The sequence below is a fragment of the Apteryx mantelli genome, chromosome 22 (assembly GCF_036417845.1).
Source record: "Apteryx mantelli isolate bAptMan1 chromosome 22, bAptMan1.hap1, whole genome shotgun sequence".
In the NCBI taxonomy this organism is placed as follows: Eukaryota; Metazoa; Chordata; class Aves; order Apterygiformes; family Apterygidae; genus Apteryx; species Apteryx mantelli.
In genome coordinates, this window is record NC_089999.1 from 766,416 (window position 1) to 790,356 (window position 23,941).

Genomic DNA, 23,941 nt, shown 5'->3' on the forward strand with positions numbered 1-23,941 from the left:
CACAAACTGCACCCACAGGACCAGCACTGGCCTATCACGCACTGAGCCTCAAGTGACATCACAAACACAAACTGCAGCCACATCACCAGCACTGGCCTATCAGGCACTCAGCCACAAGTGACATCACAACCACAAACTCCACCCACATCACCAGCTCTGGCCTATCAGGCACTGAGCCACAAGTGACCTCAAAACTACAAACTGCAGCCACATGACCAGCACTGGCCTATCAGGCACTGAGCCACAAGTGACCTCATAACTAAAAACTACAGCCATGTGACCAGCACTGGCCTATCAGGCACTCAGCCACAAGTGACATCACAACCACAAACTGCACCCACAGGACAAACACTGGCCTATCAGGCACTGAGCCACAAGTGACATCACAACCACAAACTGCACACACAGGACAAACACTGGCCTATCAGGCACTCAGTCACAAGTGACATCACAAACACAAACTGCACCCACAGGACCAGCACTGGCCTATCAGGCACTGAGACACAAGTGACATCACAAACACAAAATGCACCCACATCACCAGCACTGGCCTATCAGCCACTGAGCCACAAGTGACATCACAACCACAAACTGCAGCCACATCACCAGCACTGGCCTATCAGGCACTGAGCCACAAGTGACATCACAAACACAAACTCCACCCACAGGACCAGCACTGGCCTATCAGGCACTGAGCCTCAAGTGACATCACAACCACAAACTCCACCCACATCACCAGCACTGGCCTATCAGGCACTCAGCCACAAGTGACATCACAACCACAAACTGCAGCCACAGCACCAGCACTGGCCTATCAGGCACTGAGCCACAAGTGACATCACAAACACAAACTGCACACACAGGACAAACACTGGCCTATCAGGCACTGAGCCACAAGTGACCTCATAACTACAAACTGCAGCCACATGACCAGCACTGGCCTATCAGGCACTGAGCCACAAGTGACCTCATAACTAAAAACTACAGCCATGTGACCAGCACTGGCCTATCAGGCACTCAGCCACAAGTGACATCACAACCACAAACTGCACCCACAGGACAAACACTGGCCTATCAGGCACTGAGCCACAAGTGACATCACAACCACAAACTGCACACACAGGACAAACACTGGCCTATCAGGCACTCAGTCACAAGTGACATCACAACCACAAACTGCACCCACAGGACCAGCACTGGCCTATCAGGCACTGAGACACAAGTGACATCACAAACACAAAATGCACCCACATCACCAGCACTGGCCTATCAGGCACTCAGCCACAAGTGACATCACAACCACAAACTGCAGCCACATCACCAGCACTGGCCTATCAGGCACTGAGCCACAAGTGACATCACAAACACAAACTCCACCCACAGGACCAGCACTGGCCTATCAGGCACTGAGCCACAAGTGACATCACAACCACAAACTCCACCCACATCACCAGCACTGGCCTATCAGGCACTCAGCCACAAGTGACATCACAACCACAAACTCCACCCACATCACCAGCACTGGCCTATCAGGCACTCAGCCACAAGTGACATCATAAACACAGACTGCACCCACAGGACAAACACTGGCCTATCAGGCACTGAGCCACAAGTGACCTCATAACTACAAACTGCAGCCACATGACCAGCACTGGCCTATCAGGCACTGAGCCACAAGTGACCTCACAACCACAAACTCCACCCACAGGACCAGCAATGGCCTGTCAGGCACTGAGCCACAAGTGACATCACAACCACAAAGTGCAGTTACATCACCAGCACTGGCCTATCAGGCACTCAGCCACAAGCGACATCATAAATAAAAACTGCAGCCATGTGACCAGCACTGGCCTATCAGGCACTGAGCCACAAGTGACATCACAAACACAAACTGCAGCCACATCACCAGCACTGGCCTATCAGGCACTCAGCCACAAGTGACATCATAACTAAAAACTGCAGCCATGTGACCAGCACTGGCCTATCAGGCACTCAGCCACAAGTTACCTCATAACTAAAAACTGCAGCCATGTGACCAGCACTGCCCTATCAGGCACTGAGCCACAAGTGACATCACAAACACAAACTCCACCAACAGGACCAGCACTGGCCTATCAGGCACTGAGCCACAAGTGACATCACAACCACAAACTCCACCCACATCACCAGCTCTGGCCTATCAGGCACTGAGCCACAAGTGACCTCATAACTACAAACTGCAGCCACATGACCAGCACTGGCCTATCAGGCACTGAGCCACAAGTGACCTCATAACTAAAAACTACAGCCATGTGACCAGCACTGGCCTATCAGGCACTGAGCCACAAGTGACATCACAACCACAAACTGCACCCACAGGACAAACACTGGCCTATCAGGCACTGAGCCACAAGTGACATCACAAACACAAACTGCACACACAGGACAAACACTGGCCTATCAGGCACTCAGCCACAAGTGACATCACAACCACAAACTGCACCCACAGGACCAGCACTGGCCTATCAGGCACTGAGCCACAAGTGACATCACAACCACAAACTGCAGCCACATCACCAGCACTGGCCTATCAGGCACTCAGCCACAAGTGACATCATAACTAAAAACTGCAGCCATGTGACCAGCACTGGCCTATCAGGCACTCAGCCACAAGTTACCTCATAACTAAAAACTGCAGCCATGTGACCAGCACTGCCCTATCAGGCACTGAGCCACAAGTGACATCACAAACACAAACTCCACCCACAGGACTAGTACTGGCCTATCAGGCACTGAGCCACAAGTGACTTCAGAAACACAAACTGCACCCACATCACCAGCACTGGCCTATCAGGCACTGAGCCACAAGCGACCTCATAACTAAAAATTGCAGCCATGTGACCAGCACTGGCCTATCAGGCACGGAGCCACAAGTGACATCATAACCACAAACTCCACCCACAGGACCAGCACTGTCCTATCAGGCACTGAGCCACAAGTGACCTCACAACCACAAACTCCACCCACAGGACCAGCAATGGCCTGTGAGGCACTGAGCCACAAGTGACATCACAACCACAAACTGCAGCCACATCACCAGCACTGGCCTATCAGGCACTCAGCCACAAGGGACATCACAACCACAAACTGCACCAACATCACCAGCACTGGCCTATCAGGCACTGAGCCACAAGTCACATCACAACCACAAAGTGCAGTTACATCACCAGCACTGGCCTATCAGGCACTCAGCCACAAGCGACATCATAAATAAAAACTGCAGCCATGTGACCAGCACTGGCCTATCAGGCACTGAGCCACAAGTGACATCACAAACACAAACTGCACCCACATCACCAGCACTGGCCTATCAGGCACTTAGCCACAAGTGACATCACAAATATAAACTCCACCCACATCACCAGCACTGGCCTATCAGGCACTCAGCCACAAGTGACATCACTACCACAAACTGCACCCACGTGACCAGCACTGGCCTATCAGGCACTGAGCCACAAGTGACATCACAACCACGTACTGCAGCCACGTCACCAGCACTGGCCTATCAGGCACTGAGACACAAGTGACATCATAACTAAAAACTGCAGCCATGTGACCAGCACTGGCCTATCAGGCACTGAGCCACAAGTGACATCACAAACACAAACTCCACCCACAGGACCAGCACTGGCCTATCAGGCACTCAGCCACAAGTGACATCACAAACACAAACTGCAGCCATGTGACCAGCACTGGCATATCAGGCACTGAGCCACAAGTGACCTCACAAACACAAACTCCACCCACAGGACCAGCACTGGCCTATCAGGCACTGAGCCACAAGTGAAATCACAACCACAAACTCCACCCACATCACCAGCTCTGGCCTATCAGGCACTCAGCCACAAGTGACCTCATAACTACAAACTCCACCCACAGGACCAGCACTGGCCTATCAGGCACTGAGCCACAAGTGACATCACAACCACAAACTGCACCCACAGGACAAACACTGGCCTATCAGGCACTGAGCCACAAGTGACATCACAACAACAAACTGCACCCACAGGACAAACACTGGCCTATCAGGCACTGAGCCACAAGTGACATCACAACCACAAACTGCACACACAGGACAAACACTGGCCTATCAGGCACTCAGCCACAAGTGACATCACAACCACAAACTCCACCCACATCCCCAGCACTGGCCTATCAGGCACTGAGTCACAAGTGACATCACAACCACAAACTGCACCCACATCACCAGCACTGGCCTATCAGCCACTGAGCCACAAGTGACATCACAAACACAAACTCCACCCACAGGACCAGCACTGGCCTATCAGGCACTCAGCCACAAGTGACATCACAACCACAAACTGCAGCCACAGGACCAGCACTGGCCTATCAGGCACTCAGCCACAAGTGACATCACAACCACAAACTGCAGCCACGTGACCAGCACTGGCCTATCAGGCACTGAGCCACAAGTGATATCACAAACACAAAATGCAGCCACACCACCAGCACTGGCCTATCAGGCAGTGAGACACAAGTGACATCACAAACACAAACTGCAGCCACAGGACCAGCACAGGCCTATCAGGCACTGAGCCACAAGTGACATCACAAACACAAACTGCACCCACAGGACCAGCACTGGCCTATCAGGCACTCAGCCACAAGTGACATCACAACCACAAACTGCACCCACAGGACAAACACTGGCCTATCAGGCACTCAGCCACAAGTGACATCACAAACACAAACTCCACCCACAGGACCAGCACTGGCCTATCAGGCACTCAGCCACAAGTGACCTCATAACTAAAAACTGCAGCCATGTGACCAGCACTGGCCTATCAGGCACTGAGCCACAAGTGACATCACAAACACAAACTGCAGCCACATCACCAGCACTGGCCTATCAGGCACTCAGGCACAAGTGACAGCACAAAAACAAACTGCAGCCATGTCACCAGCACTGGCCTATCAGGCACTGAGCCACAAGTGACATCACAACCACAAAGTGCAGTCACAGGAACAGCACTGGCCTATCAGGCACTCAGCAACAAGTGACATCACAAACACAAACTGCACACACAGGACCAGCACTGGCCTATCAGGCACTGAGCCACAAGGGACATCACAACCACAAAGTGCAGTTACATCACCAGCACTGGCCTATCAGGCACTGAGCCACAAGTGACCTCATAACTAAAAACTGCAGCCACATCACCAGCACTGGCCTATCAGGCACTGAGCCACAAGTGACCTCACAACCACAAACTGCACCCACATCACCAGCCTGGCCTATCAGGCACTGAGCCACAAGTGGCCTCACAAACACAAACTCCACCCACAGGACCAGCACTGGCCTATCACGCACTGAGCAAGAAGTCACATCACAAACACAAACTGCAGCCACAGGACCAGCCACTGGCCTATCAGCCGCTCAGCCACAATGACATCACAAACACAAAATGCAGCCACGTGACCAGCACTGGCCAATCAGGCACTGAGCCACAAGTGACATCACAAACACAAACTGCAGCCACATCACCAGCACTGGCCTATCAGGCACTCAGCCACAAGTGACATCACAAATATAAACTCCACCCACATCACCAGCACTGGCCTATCAGGCACTGAGCCACAAGTGACATCACTACCACAAACTGCACCCACAGGACAAACACTGGCCTATCAGGCACTGAGCCACAAGTGACAACACAACCACAAACTGCAGCCACATCACCAGCACTGGCCTATCAGGCACTCAGCCACAAGTGACATCACAAACACAAACTGCACCCACAGGACAAAGACTGGCCTATCAGGCACTGAGCCACAAGTGACATCACAACCACAAACTGCACCCACATCACCAGCACTGGCCTATCAGGCACTCAGCCACAAGTGACATCACAAACACAAACTGCAGCCATGTGACCAGCACTGTCCTATCAGGCATTCAGCCACAAGTGACCTCACAACCACAAGCTGCAGCCACATCACCAGCACTGGCCTATCAGGCACTCAGCCACAAGTGACATCACAACCACAAACTGCACCCACATCACCAGCACTGGCCTATCAGGCACTGAGACACAAGTGACATCATAACTAAAAACTGCAGCCATGTGACCAGCACTGGCCTATCAGGCACTGAGCCACAAGTGACATCACAAACACAAACTGCACCCACAGAACAAACACTGGCCTATCAGGCACTGAGCCACAAGTGACATCACAACCACAAACTGCACACACAGGACAAACACTGGCCTATCAGGCACTCAGCCACAAGTGACATCACAACCACAAACTCCACCCACATCCCCAGCACTGGCCTATCAGGCACTGAGTCACAAGTGACATCACAACCACAAACTGCACCCACATCACCAGCACTGGCCTATCAGCCACTGAGCCACAAGTGACATCACAAACACAAACTCCACCCACAGGACCAGCACTGGCCTATCAGGCACTCAGCCACAAGTGACATCACAACCACAAACTGCAGCCACAGGACCAGCACTGGCCTATCAGGCACTCAGCCACAAGTGACATCACAACCACAAACTGCAGCCACGTGACCAGCACTGGCCTATCAGGCACTGAGCCACAAGTGATATCACAAACACAAAATGCAGCCACACCACCAGCACTGGCCTATCAGGCAGTGAGACACAAGTGACATCACAAACACAAACTGCACACACAGGACCAGCACAGGCCTATCAGGCACTGAGCCACAAGTGACATCACAAACACAAACTGCACCCACATCACCAGCACTGGCCTATCAGGCACTCAGCCACAAGTGACATCACAACCACAAACTGCACCCACAGGACAAACACTGGCCTATCAGGCACTCAGCCACAAGTGACATCACAACCACAAACTGCACCCACATCACCAGCACTGGCCTATCAGGCACTCAGCCACAAGTGACATCACAAACACAAACTCCACCCACAGGACCAGCACTGGCCTATCAGGCACTCAGCCACAAGTGACCTCATAACTAAAAACTGCAGCCATGTGACCAGCACTGGCCTATCAGGCACTGAGCCACAAGTGACATCACAAACACAAACTGCAGCCACATCACCAGCACTGGCCTATCAGGCACTCAGGCACAAGTGACAGCACAAAAACAAACTGCAGCCATGTCACCAGCACTGGCCTATCAGGCACTGAGCCACAAGTGACATCACAACCACAAAGTGCAGTCACAGGAACAGCACTGGCCTATCAGGCACTCAGCAACAAGTGACCTCACAAACACAAACTGCACCCACAAGACCAGCAATGGCCTGTCAGGCACTGAGCCACAAGTGACATCACAAACAAAAATGCAGTCAGGTGACCAGCACTGGCCTATCAGGCACTGAGCCACAAGTGACATCACAACCACAAACTCCACCCACATCACCAGCACTGGCCTATCAGGCACTCAGGCACAAGTGACATCACAAATATAAACTCCACCCACATCACCAGCACTGGCCTATCAGGCACTGAGCCACAAGTGACATCACAACCACATACTGCAGCCACGTCACCAGCACTGGCCTATCAGGCACTGAGCCAGAAGTGACATCATAACTAAAAACTGCAGCCATGTGACCAGCACTGGCCTATCAGGCACTGAGCCACAAGTGACATCACAAACACAAACTGCAGCCACATCACCAGCACTGGCCTATCAGGCACTCAGCCACAAGTGACATCACAAACACAAACTCCACCCACAGGACCAGCACTGGCCTATCACGCACTGAGCCTCAAGTGACATCACAAACACAAACTGCAGCCACATCACCAGCACTGGCCTATCAGGCACTGAGCCACAAGTAACATCACAACCACAAACTCCACCCACATCACCAGCTCTGGCCTATCAGGCACTGAGCCACAAGTGACCTCATAACTACAAACTGCAGCCACATGACCAGCACTGGCCTATCAGGCACTCAGCCACAAGTGACATCACAACCACAAACTGCACCCACAGGACAAACACTGGCCTATCAGGCACTGAGCCACAAGTGACATCACAACCACAAACTGCACACACAGGACAAACACTGGCCTATCAGGCACTGAGCCACAAGTGACATCACAAACACAAACTGCAGCCACATCACCAGCACTGGCCTATCAGGCACTGAGCCACAAGTGACATCACAATCACAAACTCCACCCACATCACCAGCACTGGCCTATCAGGCACTCAGTCACAAGTGACATCACAAACACAAACTGCACCCACATCACCAGCACTGGCCTATCAGCCACTGAGCCAGAAGTGACATCACAAACACAAACTCCACCCACAGGACCAGCACTGGCCTATCACGCACTGAGCCTCAAGTGACATCACAACCACAAACTCCACCCACATCACCAGCTCTGGCCTATCAGGCACTGAGCCACAAGTGACATCACAAACACAAACTGCAGCCACATCACCAGCACTGGCCTATCAGGCACTCAGCCACAAGTGACATCACAAACACAAACTCCACCCACATCACCAGCTCTGGCCTATCAGGCACTCAGCCACAAGTGACATCACAAACACAAACTGCAGCCACATCACCAGCACTGGCCTATCAGGCTCTGAGCCACAAGTGACATCACAAACACAAACTCCACCCACAGGACCAGCACTGGCCTATCAGGCACTGAGCCACAAGTGACATCACAAACACAAACTGCAGCCACATCACCAGCACTGGCCTATCAGGCACTGAGCCACAAGTGACCTCATAACTAAAAACTGCAGGCACAGGACCAGCACCGGCCTATCAGGCACTCAGCCACAAGTGACATCACAACCACAAACTGCAGCCACATCACCAGCACTGGCCTATCAGGCACTCAGCCACAAGTGACATCACTACCACAAACTGCACCCACGTGACCAGCACTGGCCTATCAGGCACTGAGCCACAAGTGACCTCACAACCACAAACTGCACCCACATCACCAGCACTGGCCTATCAGGCACTGAGCCACAAGTGACATCACAAACACAAACTCCACCCACATCACCAGCACTGGCCTATCAGGCACTGAGCCACAAGTGACATCACAAACACAAACTCCACCCACATCACCAGCACTGGCCTATCAGGCACTCAGCCACAAGTGACATCATAACTAAAAACTGCAGGCACAGGACCAGCACCGGCCTATCAGGCACTCAGCCACAAGTGACATCACAACCACAAACTGCACCCACATCACCAGCACTGGCCTATCACGCACTGAGCAAGAAGTCACATCACAAACACAAACTGCAGCCAGATCACCAGCACTGGCCTATCAGGCAGTGAGCCACAAATGACCTCATAACTAAAAACTGCAGTCATGTGACCAGCACTGGCCAATCAGGCACTGAGCCGCAAGTGACATCACAACCACAAAATGCCGCCATGTGACGAGCACTGGCCTATCAGGCACTCAGCCACAAGTGACATTACAAACACAAAATGCAGCCACAGGACCAGCACTGGCCTATCAGGCACTCAGCCACAAGTGACATCACAACCACATACTGCAGCCACGTCACCAGCACTGGCCTATCAGGCACTGAGCCAGAAGTTACCTCATAACTAAAAACTGCAGCCATGTGACCAGCACTGCCCTATCAGGCACTGAGCCACAAGTGACATCACAAACACAAACTCCACCCACAGGACTAGTACTGGCCTATCAGGCACTGAGCCACAAGTGACTTCAGAAACACAAACTGCACCCACATCACCAGCACTGGCCTATCAGGCACTGAGCCACAAGCGACCTCATAACTAAAAATTGCAGCCATGTGACAAGCATTGGCCTATCAGGCACTGAGCCACAAGTGACATCACAAACACAAACTGCAGCCACATCACCAGCACTGGCCTATCAGGCACTCAGGCACAAGTGACAGCACAAAAACAAACTGCAGCCATGTCACCAGCACTGGCCTATCAGGCACTGAGCCACAAGTGACATCACAACCACAAAGTGCAGTCACAGGAACAGCACTGGCCTATCAGGCACTCAGCAACAAGTGACATCACAAACACAAACTGCACACACAGGACCAGCACTGGCCTATCAGGCACTGAGCCACAAGGGACATCACAACCACAAAGTGCAGTTACATCACCAGCACTGGCCTATCAGGCACTGAGCCACAAGTGACCTCATAACTAAAAACTGCAGCCACATCACCAGCACTGGCCTATCAGGCACTGAGCCACAAGTGACCTCACAACCACAAACTGCACCCACATCACCAGCCTGGCCTATCAGGCACTGAGCCACAAGTGGCCTCACAAACACAAACTCCACCCACAGGACCAGCACTGGCCTATCACGCACTGAGCAAGAAGTCACATCACAAACACAAACTGCAGCCACAGGACCAGCCACTGGCCTATCAGCCGCTCAGCCACAATGACATCACAAACACAAAATGCAGCCACGTGACCAGCACTGGCCAATCAGGCACTGAGCCACAAGTGACATCACAAACACAAACTGCAGCCACATCACCAGCACTGGCCTATCAGGCACTCAGCCACAAGTGACATCACAAATATAAACTCCACCCACATCACCAGCACTGGCCTATCAGGCACTGAGCCACAAGTGACATCACTACCACAAACTGCACCCACAGGACAAACACTGGCCTATCAGGCACTGAGCCACAAGTGACAACACAACCACAAACTGCAGCCACATCACCAGCACTGGCCTATCAGGCACTCAGCCACAAGTGACATCACAAACACAAACTGCACCCACAGGACAAACACTGGCCTATCAGGCACTGAGCCACAAGTGACATCACAACCACAAACTGCACCCACATCACCAGCACTGGCCTATCAGGCACTCAGCCACAAGTGACATCACAAACACAAACTGCAGCCATGTGACCAGCACTGTCCTATCAGGCATTCAGCCACAAGTGACCTCACAACCACAAGCTGCAGCCACATCACCAGCACTGGCCTATCAGGCACTCAGCCACAAGTGACATCACAACCACAAACTGCACCCACATCACCAGCACTGGCCTATCAGGCACTGAGACACAAGTGACATCATAACTAAAAACTGCAGCCATGTGACCAGCACTGGCCTATCAGGCACTGAGCCACAAGTGACATCACAAACACAAACTGCACCCACAGGACAAACACTGGCCTATCAGGCACTGAGCCACAAGTGACATCACAACCACAAACTGCACACACAGGACAAACACTGGCCTATCAGGCACTCAGCCACAAGTGACATCACAACCACAAACTCCACCCACATCCCCAGCACTGGCCTATCAGGCACTGAGTCACAAGTGACATCACAACCACAAACTGCACCCACATCACCAGCACTGGCCTATCAGCCACTGAGCCACAAGTGACATCACAAACACAAACTCCACCCACAGGACCAGCACTGGCCTATCAGGCACTCAGCCACAAGTGACATCACAACCACAAACTGCAGCCACAGGACCAGCACTGGCCTATCAGGCACTCAGCCACAAGTGACATCACAACCACAAACTGCAGCCACGTGACCAGCACTGGCCTATCAGGCACTGAGCCACAAGTGATATCACAAACACAAAATGCAGCCACACCACCAGCACTGGCCTATCAGGCAGTGAGACACAAGTGACATCACAAACACAAACTGCACACACAGGACCAGCACAGGCCTATCAGGCACTGAGCCACAAGTGACATCACAAACACAAACTGCACCCACATCACCAGCACTGGCCTATCAGGCACTCAGCCACAAGTGACATCACAACCACAAACTGCACCCACAGGACAAACACTGGCCTATCAGGCACTCAGCCACAAGTGACATCACAAACACAAACTCCACCCACATCACCAGCACTGGCCTATCAGGCACTCAGCCACAAGTGACATCACAAACACAAACTCCACCCACAGGACCAGCACTGGCCTATCAGGCACTCAGCCACAAGTGACCTCATAACTAAAAACTGCAGCCATGTGACCAGCACTGGCCTATCAGGCACTGAGCCACAAGTGACATCACAAACACAAACTGCAGCCACATCACCAGCACTGGCCTATCAGGCACTCAGGCACAAGTGACAGCACAAAAACAAACTGCAGCCATGTCACCAGCACTGGCCTATCAGGCACTGAGCCACAAGTGACATCACAACCACAAAGTGCAGTCACAGGAACAGCACTGGCCTATCAGGCACTCAGCAACAAGTGACATCACAAACACAAACTGAACACACAGGACCAGCACTGGCCTATCAGGCACTGAGCCACAAGGGACATCACAACCACAAAGTGCAGTTACATCACCAGCACTGGCCTATCAGGCACTGAGCCACAAGTGACCTCATAACTAAAAACTGCAGCCACATCACCAGCACTGGCCTATCAGGCACTGAGCCACAAGTGACCTCACAACCACAAACTGCACCCACATCACCAGCCTGGCCTATCAGGCACTGAGCCACAAGTGGCCTCACAAACACAAACTCCACCCACAGGACCAGCACTGGCCTATCACGCACTGAGCAAGAAGTCACATCACAAACACAAACTGCAGCCACAGGACCAGCCACTGGCCTATCAGCCGCTCAGCCACAATGACATCACAAACACAAAATGCAGCCACGTGACCAGCACTGGCCAATCAGGCACTGAGCCACAAGTGACATCACAAACACAAACTGCAGCCACATCACCAGCACTGGCCTATCAGGCACTCAGCCACAAGTGACATCACAAATATAAACTCCACCCACATCACCAGCACTGGCCTATCAGGCACTGAGCCACAAGTGACATCACTACCACAAACTGCACCCACAGGACAAACACTGGCCTATCAGGCACTGAGCCACAAGTGACAACACAACCACAAACTGCAGCCACATCACCAGCACTGGCCTATCAGGCACTCAGCCACAAGTGACATCACAAACACAAACTGCACCCACAGGACAAACACTGGCCTATCAGGCACTGAGCCACAAGTGACATCACAACCACAAACTGCACCCACATCACCAGCACTGGCCTATCAGGCACTCAGCCACAAGTGACATCACAAACACAAACTGCAGCCATGTGACCAGCACTGTCCTATCAGGCATTCAGCCACAAGTGACCTCACAACCACAAGCTGCAGCCACATCACCAGCACTGGCCTATCAGGCACTCAGCCACAAGTGACATCACAACCACAAACTGCACCCACATCACCAGCACTGGCCTATCAGGCACTGAGACACAAGTGACATCATAACTAAAAACTGCAGCCATGTGACCAGCACTGGCCTATCAGGCACTGAGCCACAAGTGACATCACAAACACAAACTGCACCCACAGGACAAACACTGGCCTATCAGGCACTGAGCCACAAGTGACATCACAACCACAAACTGCACACACAGGACAAACACTGGCCTATCAGGCACTCAGCCACAAGTGACATCACAACCACAAACTCCACCCACATCCCCAGCACTGGCCTATCAGGCACTGAGTCACAAGTGACATCACAACCACAAACTGCACCCACATCACCAGCACTGGCCTATCAGCCACTGAGCCACAAGTGACATCACAAACACAAACTCCACCCACAGGACCAGCACTGGCCTATCAGGCACTCAGCCACAAGTGACATCACAACCACAAACTGCAGCCACAGGACCAGCACTGGCCTATCAGGCACTCAGCCACAAGTGACATCACAACCACAAACTGCAGCCACGTGACCAGCACTGGCCTATCAGGCACTGAGCCACAAGTGATATCACAAACACAAAATGCAGCCACACCACCAGCACTGGCCTATCAGGCAGTGAGACACAAGTGACATCACAAACACAAACTGCACACACAGGACCAGCACAGGCCTATCAGGCACTGAGCCACAAGTGACATCACAAACACAAACTGCACCCACATCACCAGCACTGGCCTATCAGGCACTCAGCCACAAGTGACATCACAACCACAAACTGCACCCACAGGACAAACACTGGCCTATCAGGCACTCAGCCACAAGTGACATCACAAACACAAACTCCACCCACATCACCAGCACTGGCCTATCAGGCACTCAGCCACAAGTGACATCACAAACACAAACTCCACCCACAGGACCAGCACTGGCCTATCAGGCACTCAGCCACAAGTGACCTCATAACTAAAAACTGCAGCCATGTGACCAGCACTGGCCTATCAGGCACTGAGCCACAAGTGACATCACAAACACAAACTGCAGCCACATCACCAGCACTGGCCTATCAGGCACTCAGGCACAAGTGACAGCACAAAAACAAACTGCAGCCATGTCACCAGCACTGGCCTATCAGGCACTGAGCCACAAGTGACATCACAACCACAAAGTGCAGTCACAGGAACAGCACTGGCCTATCAGGCACTCAGCAACAAGTGACCTCACAAACACAAACTGCACCCACAAGACCAGCAATGGCCTGTCAGGCACTGAGCCACAAGTGACATCACAAACAAAAATGCAGTCAGGTGACCAGCACTGGCCTATCAGGCACTGAGCCACAAGTGACATCACAACCACAAACTCCACCCACATCACCAGCACTGGCCTATCAGGCACTCAGGCACAAGTGACATCACAAATATAAACTCCACCCACATCACCAGCACTGGCCTATCAGGCACTGAGCCACAAGTGACATCACAACCACATACTGCAGCCACGTCACCAGCACTGGCCTATCAGGCACTGAGCCAGAAGTGACATCATAACTAAAAACTGCAGCCATGTGACCAGCACTGGCCTATCAGGCACTCAGCCACAAGTGACATCACAAACACAAACTGCAGCCACATCACCAGCACTGGCCTATCAGGCACTCAGCCACAAGTGACATCACAAACACAAACTCCACCCACAGGACCAGCACTGGCCTATCACGCACTGAGCCTCAAGTGACATCACAAACACAAACTGCAGCCACATCACCAGCACTGGCCTATCAGGCACTGAGCCACAAGTAACATCACAACCACAAACTCCACCCACATCACCAGCTCTGGCCTATCAGGCACTGAGCCACAAGTGACCTCATAACTACAAACTGCAGCCACATGACCAGCACTGGCCTATCAGGCACTCAGCCACAAGCGACATCACAACCACAAACTGCACCCACAGGACAAACACTGGCCTATCAGGCACTGAGCCACAAGTGACATCACAACCACAAACTGCACACACAGGACAAACACTGGCCTATCAGGCACTGAGCCACAAGTGACATCACAAACACAAACTGCAGCCACATCACCAGCACTGGCCTATCAGGCACTGAGCCACAAGTGACATCACAATCACAAACTCCACCCACATCACCAGCACTGGCCTATCAGGCACTCAGTCACAAGTGACATCACAAACACAAACTGCACCCACATCACCAGCACTGGCCTATCAGCCACTGAGCCAGAAGTGACATCACAAACACAAACTCCACCCACAGGACCAGCACTGGCCTATCACGCACTGAGCCTCAAGTGACATCACAACCACAAACTCCACCCACATCACCAGCTCTGGCCTATCAGGCACTGAGCCACAAGTGACATCACAAACACAAACTGCAGCCACATCACCAGCACTGGCCTATCAGGCACTCAGCCACAAGTGACATCACAAACACAAACTCCACCCACATCACCAGCTCTGGCCTATCAGGCACTCAGCCACAAGTGACATCACAAACACAAACTGCAGCCACATCACCAGCACTGGCCTATCAGGCTCTGAGCCACAAGTGACATCACAAACACAAACTCCACCCACAGGACCAGCACTGGCCTATCAGGCACTGAGCCACAAGTGACATCACAAACACAAACTGCAGCCACATCACCAGCACTGGCCTATCAGGCACTGAGCCACAAGTGACCTCATAACTAAAAACTGCAGGCACAGGACCAGCACCGGCCTATCAGGCACTCAGCCACAAGTGACATCACAACCACAAACTGCAGCCACATCACCAGCACTGGCCTATCAGGCACTCAGCCACAAGTGACATCACTACCACAAACTGCACCCACGTGACCAGCACTGGCCTATCAGGCACTGAGCCACAAGTGACCTCACAACCACAAACTGCACCCACATCACCAGCACTGGCCTATCAGGCACTGAGCCACAAGTGACATCACAAACACAAACTCCACCCACATCACCAGCACTGGCCTATCAGGCACTGAGCCACAAGTGACATCACAAACACAAACTCCACCCACATCACCAGCACTGGCCTATCAGGCACTCAGCCACAAGTGACATCATAACTAAAAACTGCAGGCACAGGACCAGCACCGGCCTATCAGGCACTCAGCCACAAGTGACATCACAACCACAAACTGCACCCACATCACCAGCACTGGCCTATCACGCACTGAGCAAGAAGTCACATCACAAACACAAACTGCAGCCAGATCACCAGCACTGGCCTATCAGGCAGTGAGCCACAAATGACCTCATAACTAAAAACTGCAGTCATGTGACCAGCACTGGCCAATCAGGCACTGAGCCGCAAGTGACATCACAACCACAAAATGCCGCCATGTGACGAGCACTGGCCTATCAGGCACTCAGCCACAAGTGACATTACAAACACAAAATGCAGCCACAGGACCAGCACTGGCCTATCAGGCACTCAGCCACAAGTGACATCACAACCACATACTGCAGCCACGTCACCAGCACTGGCCTATCAGGCACTGAGCCAGAAGTTACCTCATAACTAAAAACTGCAGCCATGTGACCAGCACTGCCCTATCAGGCACTGAGCCACAAGTGACATCACAAACACAAACTCCACCCACAGGACTAGTACTGGCCTATCAGGCACTGAGCCACAAGTGACTTCAGAAACACAAACTGCACCCACATCACCAGCACTGGCCTATCAGGCACTGAGCCACAAGCGACCTCATAACTAAAAATTGCAGCCATGTGACAAGCATTGGCCTATCAGGCACTGAGCCACAAGTGACATCACAAACACAAACTGCAGCCACATCACCAGCACTGGCCTATCAGGCTCTGAGCCACAAGTGACATCACAAACACAAACTCCACCCACAGGACCAGCACTGGCCTATCACGCACTGAGCAAGAAGTCACATCACAAACACAAACTGCAGCCAGATCACCAGCACTGGCCTATCAGGCACTGAGCCACAAATGACCTCATAACTAAAAACTGCAGTCATGTGACCAGCACTGGCCTATCAGGCACTGAGCCACAAGTGACATCACAACCACAAAGTGCAGTCACAGGAACAGCACTGGCCTATCAGGCACTCAGCAACAAGTGACCTCACAAACACAAACTGCACCCACAAGACCAGCAATGGCCTGTCAGGCACTGAGCCACAAGTGACATCACAAACAAAAATGCAGTCAGGTGACCAGCACTGGCCTATCAGGCACTGAGCCACAAGTGACATCACAACCACAAACTCCACCCACATCACCAGCACTGGCCTATCAGGCACTCAGGCACAAGTGACATCACAAATATAAACTCCACCCACATCACCAGCACTGGCCTATCAGGCACTGAGCCACAAGTGACATCACAACCACATACTGCAGCCACGTCACCAGCACTGGCCTATCAGGCACTGAGCCAGAAGTGACATCATAACTAAAAACTGCAGCCATGTGACCAGCACTGGCCTATCAGGCACTCAGCCACAAGTGACATCACAAACACAAACTGCAGCCACATCACCAGCACTGGCCTATCAGGCACTCAGCCACAAGTGACATCACAAACACAAACTCCACCCACAGGACCAGCACTGGCCTATCACGCACTGAGCCTCAAGTGACATCACAAACACAAACTGCAGCCACATCACCAGCACTGGCCTATCAGGCACTGAGCCACAAGTAACATCACAACCACAAACTCCACCCACATCACCAGCTCTGGCCTATCAGGCACTGAGCCACAAGTGACCTCATAACTACAAACTGCAGCCACATGACCAGCACTGGCCTATCAGGCACTCAGCCACAAGCGACATCACAACCACAAACTGCACCCACAGGACAAACACTGGCCTATCAGGCACTGAGCCACAAGTGACATCACAACCACAAACTGCACACACAGGACAAACACTGGCCTATCAGGCACTGAGCCACAAGTGACATCACAAACACAAACTGCAGCCACATCACCAGCACTGGCCTATCAGGCACTGAGCCACAAGTGACATCACAATCACAAACTCCACCCACATCACCAGCACTGGCCTATCAGGCACTCAGTCACAAGTGACATCACAAACACAAACTGCACCCACATCACCAGCACTGGCCTATCAGCCACTGAGCCAGAAGTGACATCACAAACACAAACTCCACCCACAGGACCAGCACTGGCCTATCACGCACTGAGCCTCAAGTGACATCACAACCACAAACTCCACCCACATCACCAGCTCTGGCCTATCAGGCACTGAGCCACAAGTGACATCACAAACACAAACTGCAGCCACATCACCAGCACTGGCCTATCAGGCACTCAGCCACAAGTGACATCACAAACACAAACTCCACCCACATCACCAGCTCTGGCCTATCAGGCACTCAGCCACAAGTGACATCACAAACACAAACTGCAGCCACATCACCAGCACTGGCCTATCAGGCTCTGAGCCACAAGTGACATCACAAACACAAACTCCACCCACAGGACCAGCACTGGCCTATCAGGCACTGAGCCACAAGTGACATCACAAACACAAACTGCAGCCACATCACCAGCACTGGCCTATCAGGCACTGAGCCACAAGTGACCTCATAACTAAAAACTGCAGGCACAGGACCAGCACCGGCCTATCAGGCACTCAGCCACAAGTGACATCACAACCACAAACTGCAGCCACATCACCAGCACTGGCCTATCAGGCACTCAGCCACAAGTGACATCACTACCACAAACTGCACCCACGTGACCAGCACTGGCCTATCAGGCACTGAGCCACAAGTGACCTCACAACCACAAACTGCACCCACATCACCAGCACTGGCCTATCAGGCACTGAGCCACAAGTGACATCACAAACACAAACTCCACCCACATCACCAGCACTGGCCTATCAGGCACTGAGCCACAAGTGACATCACAAACACAAACTCCACCCACATCACCAGCACTGGCCTATCAGGCACTCAGCCACAAGTGACATCATAACTAAAAACTGCAGGCACAGGACCAGCACCGGCCTATCAGGCACTCAGCCACAAGTGACATCACAACCACAAACTGCACCCACATCACCAGCACTGGCCTATCACGCACTGAGCAAGAAGTCACATCACAAACACAAACTGCAGCCAGATCACCAGCACTGGCCTATCAGGCAGTGAGCCACAAATGACCTCATAACTAAAAACTGCAGTCATGTGACCAGCACTGGCCAATCAGGCACTGAGCCGCAAGTGACATCACAACCACAAAATGCCGCCATGTGACGAGCACTGGCCTATCAGGCACTCAGCCACAAGTGACATTACAAACACAAAATGCAGCCACAGGACCAGCACTGGCCTATCAGGCACTCAGCCACAAGTGACATCACAACCACATACTGCAGCCACGTCACCAGCACTGGCCTATCAGGCACTGAGCCAGAAGTTACCTCATAACTAAAAACTGCAGCCATGTGACCAGCACTGCCCTATCAGGCACTGAGCCACAAGTGACATCACAAACACAAACTCCACCCACAGGACTAGTACTGGCCTATCAGGCACTGAGCCACAAGTGACTTCAGAAACACAAACTGCACCCACATCACCAGCACTGGCCTATCAGGCACTGAGCCACAAGCGACCTCATAACTAAAAATTGCAGCCATGTGACAAGCATTGGCCTATCAGGCACTGAGCCACAAGTGACATCACAAACACAAACTGCAGCCACATCACCAGCACTGGCCTATCAGGCTCTGAGCCACAAGTGACATCACAAACACAAACTCCACCCACAGGACCAGCACTGGCCTATCACGCACTGAGCAAGAAGTCACATCACAAACACAAACTGCAGCCAGATCACCAGCACTGGCCTATCAGGCACTGAGCCACAAATGACCTCATAACTAAAAACTGCAGTCATGTGACCAGCACTGGCCTATCAGGCACTGAGCCGCAAGTGACATCACAACCACAAAATGCAGCCATGTGACGAGCACTGGCCTATCAGGCACTCAGCCACAAGTGACATTACAAACACAAAATGCAGCCACAGGACCAGCACTGGCCTATCAGGCACTCAGCCACAAGTGACATCACAACCACAAACTCCACCCACATCACCAGCACTGGCCTATCAGGCACTCAGCCACAAGTGACATCACTACCACAAACTCCACCAACATCACCAGCACTGGCCTATCAGGCACTCAGCCACAAGTGACATCACAAACACAAACTGCACCCACATCACCAGCACTGGCCTATCAGCCACTGAGCCACAAGTGACATCACAACCACAAACTCCACCCACATCACCAGCACTGGCCTATCAGGCACTCAGCCACAACTGACATCACAAACACAAACTGCAGCCACATCACCAGCACTGGCCTATCAGGCACTGAGCCACAAGTGACATCACAAACACAAACTCCACCCACAGGACCAGCACTGGCCTATCAGGCACTGAGCCACAAGTGACATCACAACCACAAACTCCACCCACATCACCAGCACTGGCCTATCAGGCACTGAGCCAGAAGTGACCTCATAACTACAAACTGCAGGCACAGGACCAGCACCGGCCTATCAGGCACTGAGCCACAAGTGACATCACAAACACAAACTGCACCCACATCACCAGCACTGGCCTATCAGGCACTGAGCCACAAGTGACATCACAACCACAAACTGCAGCCACATCACCAGCACTGGCCTATCAGGCACTGAGCCACAAGTGACATCACAACCACAAACTCCACCCACATCACCAGCACTGGCCTATCAGGCACTGAGCCTCAAGTGACCTCACAAATATAAACTCCACCCACATCACCAGCACTGGCCTATCAGGCACAGAGCCACAAGTGACATCACAACCACAAACTCCACCCACAGGACCAGCACGGGCCTATCAGGCACTATGCCACAAGTGACATCACAAACACAAACTGCACCCACAGGACCAGCACTGGCCTATCAGGCACTCAGCCACAAGTGACATCACAACCACAAACTGCAGCCACATCACCAGCACTGGCCTATCAGGCACTCAGCCACAAGTTACATCATAACTAAAAACTGCAGCCATGTGACCAGCACTGCCCTATCAGGCACTGAGCCACAAGTGACATCACAAACACAAACTCCACCCACAGGACTAGTACTGGCCTATCAGGCACTGAGCCACAAGTGACTTCAGAAACACAAACTGCACCCACATCACCAGCACTGTCCTATCAGGCACTGAGCCACAAGTGACCTCACAACCACAAACTCCACCCACATCACCAGCACTGGCCTATCAGGCACTGAGCCACAAGTGACATCACAAACACAAACTGCACCCACATCACCAGCACTGTCCTACCAGGCACTATGCCACAAGTGACATCACAACCACAAAATGCAGCCATGTGACGAGCACTGGCCTATCAGGCACTCAGCCACAAGTGACATTACAAACACAAAATGCAGCCACAGGACCAGCACTGGCCTATCAGGCACTCAGCCACAAGGGACATCACAACCACAAAGTGCAGTTACATCACCAGCACTGGCCTATCAGGCACTGAGCCACAAGCGACCTCATAACTAAAAATTGCAGCCATGTGACCAGCAATGGCCTGTCAGGCACTGAGCCACAAGTCACATCATAACCAAAAACTCCACCCACAGGACCAGCAATGGCCTGTCAGGCACTGAGCCACAAGTGACATCACAAACACAAACTGCACCCACATCACCAGTACTGGCCTATCAGGCACTGAGCCACAAGTGACATCACAACCACAAACTGCAGCCACATCACCAGCACTGCCCTGTCAGGCACTGAGCCACAAGTGACATCACAAACACAAACTGCAGCCACGTCACCAGCACTGGCCTATCAGGCACTCAGCCACAAGTGACATCACAAATATAAACTCCACCCACATCACCAGCACTGGCCTATCAGGCACTGAGCCACAAGTGACATCACAACCACGTACTGCAGCCACGTCACCAGCACTGGCCTATCAGGCACTGAGCCACAAGTGACATCATAACTAAAAACTGCAGCCATGTGACCAGCACTGGCCTATAAGGCACTGAGCCACAAGTGACATCACTACCACAAACTGCAGCCACGTCACCAGCACTGGCCTATCAGGCACTCAGCCACAAGTGACATCACAACCACAAACTGCAGCCATGTGAACAGCACTAGCCTGTCAGGCACAGAGCCACAAGTGACATCACAAACACAAACTGCACCCACATCACCAGCACTGGCCTATCAGGCACTCAGCCACAAGTGACATCACAAACACAAACTCCACCCACAGGACCAGCACTGGCCTATCACGCACTGAGCCTCAAGTGACATCACAAACACAAACTGCAGCCACATCACCAGCACTGGCCTATCAGGCACTGAGCCACAAGTGACATCACAAACACAAACTGCACCCACATCACCAGCTCTGGCCTATCAGGCACAGAGCCACAAGTGACCTCATAACTACAAACTGCAGCCACATGACCAGCACTGGCCTATCAGGCACTGAGCCACAAGTGACCTCATAACTAAAAACTACAGCCATGTGACCAGCACTGGCCTATCAGGCACTCAGCCACAAGTCACATCACAACCACAAACTGCACCCACAGGACAAACACTGGCCTATCAGGCACTGAGCCACAAGTGACATCACAACCACAAACTGCACACACAGGACAAACACTGGCCTATCAGGCACTCAGCCACAAGTGACATCACAACCACAAACTCCACCCACAGGACCAGCACTGGCCTATCAGGCACTGAGCCACAAGTGACATCACAAACACAAAACGCACCCACATCACCAGCACTGGCCTATCAGGCACTGAGCCACAAGTGACATCACAACCACAAACTGCAGCCACATCACCAGCACTGGCCTATCAGGCACTGAGCCACAAGTGACATCACAAACACAAACTGCAGGCATATCACCAGCACTGGCCTATCAGGCACTGAGCAAGAAGTCACATCACAAACACAAACTGCAGCCAGATCACCAGCACTGGCCTATCAGGCACTGAGCCACAAGTGACATCACAAACACAAACTCCACCCACAGGACCAGCACTGGCCTATCAGGCACTGAGCCACAAGTGACATCACAAACACAAACTGCAGCCACATCACCAGCACTGGCCTATCAGGCACTGAGCCACAAGCGACCTCATAACTAAAAATTGCAGCCATGTGACAAGCATTGGCCTATCAGGCACTGAGCCACAAGTGACATCACAAACACAAACTGCAGCCACATCACCAGCACTGGCCTATCAGGCTCTGAGCCACAAGTGACATCACAAACACAAACTCCACCCACAGGACCAGCACTGGCCTATCACGCACTGAGCAAGAAGTCACATCACAAACACAAACTGCAGCCAGATCACCAGCACTGGCCTATCAGGCACTGAGCCACAAATGACCTCATAACTAAAAACTGCAGTCATGTGACCAGCACTGGCCTATCAGGCACTGAGCCGCAAGTGACATCACAACCACAAAATGCAGCCATGTGACGAGCACTGGCCTATCAGGCACTCAGCCACAAGTGACATTACAAACACAAAATGCAGCCACAGGACCAGCAC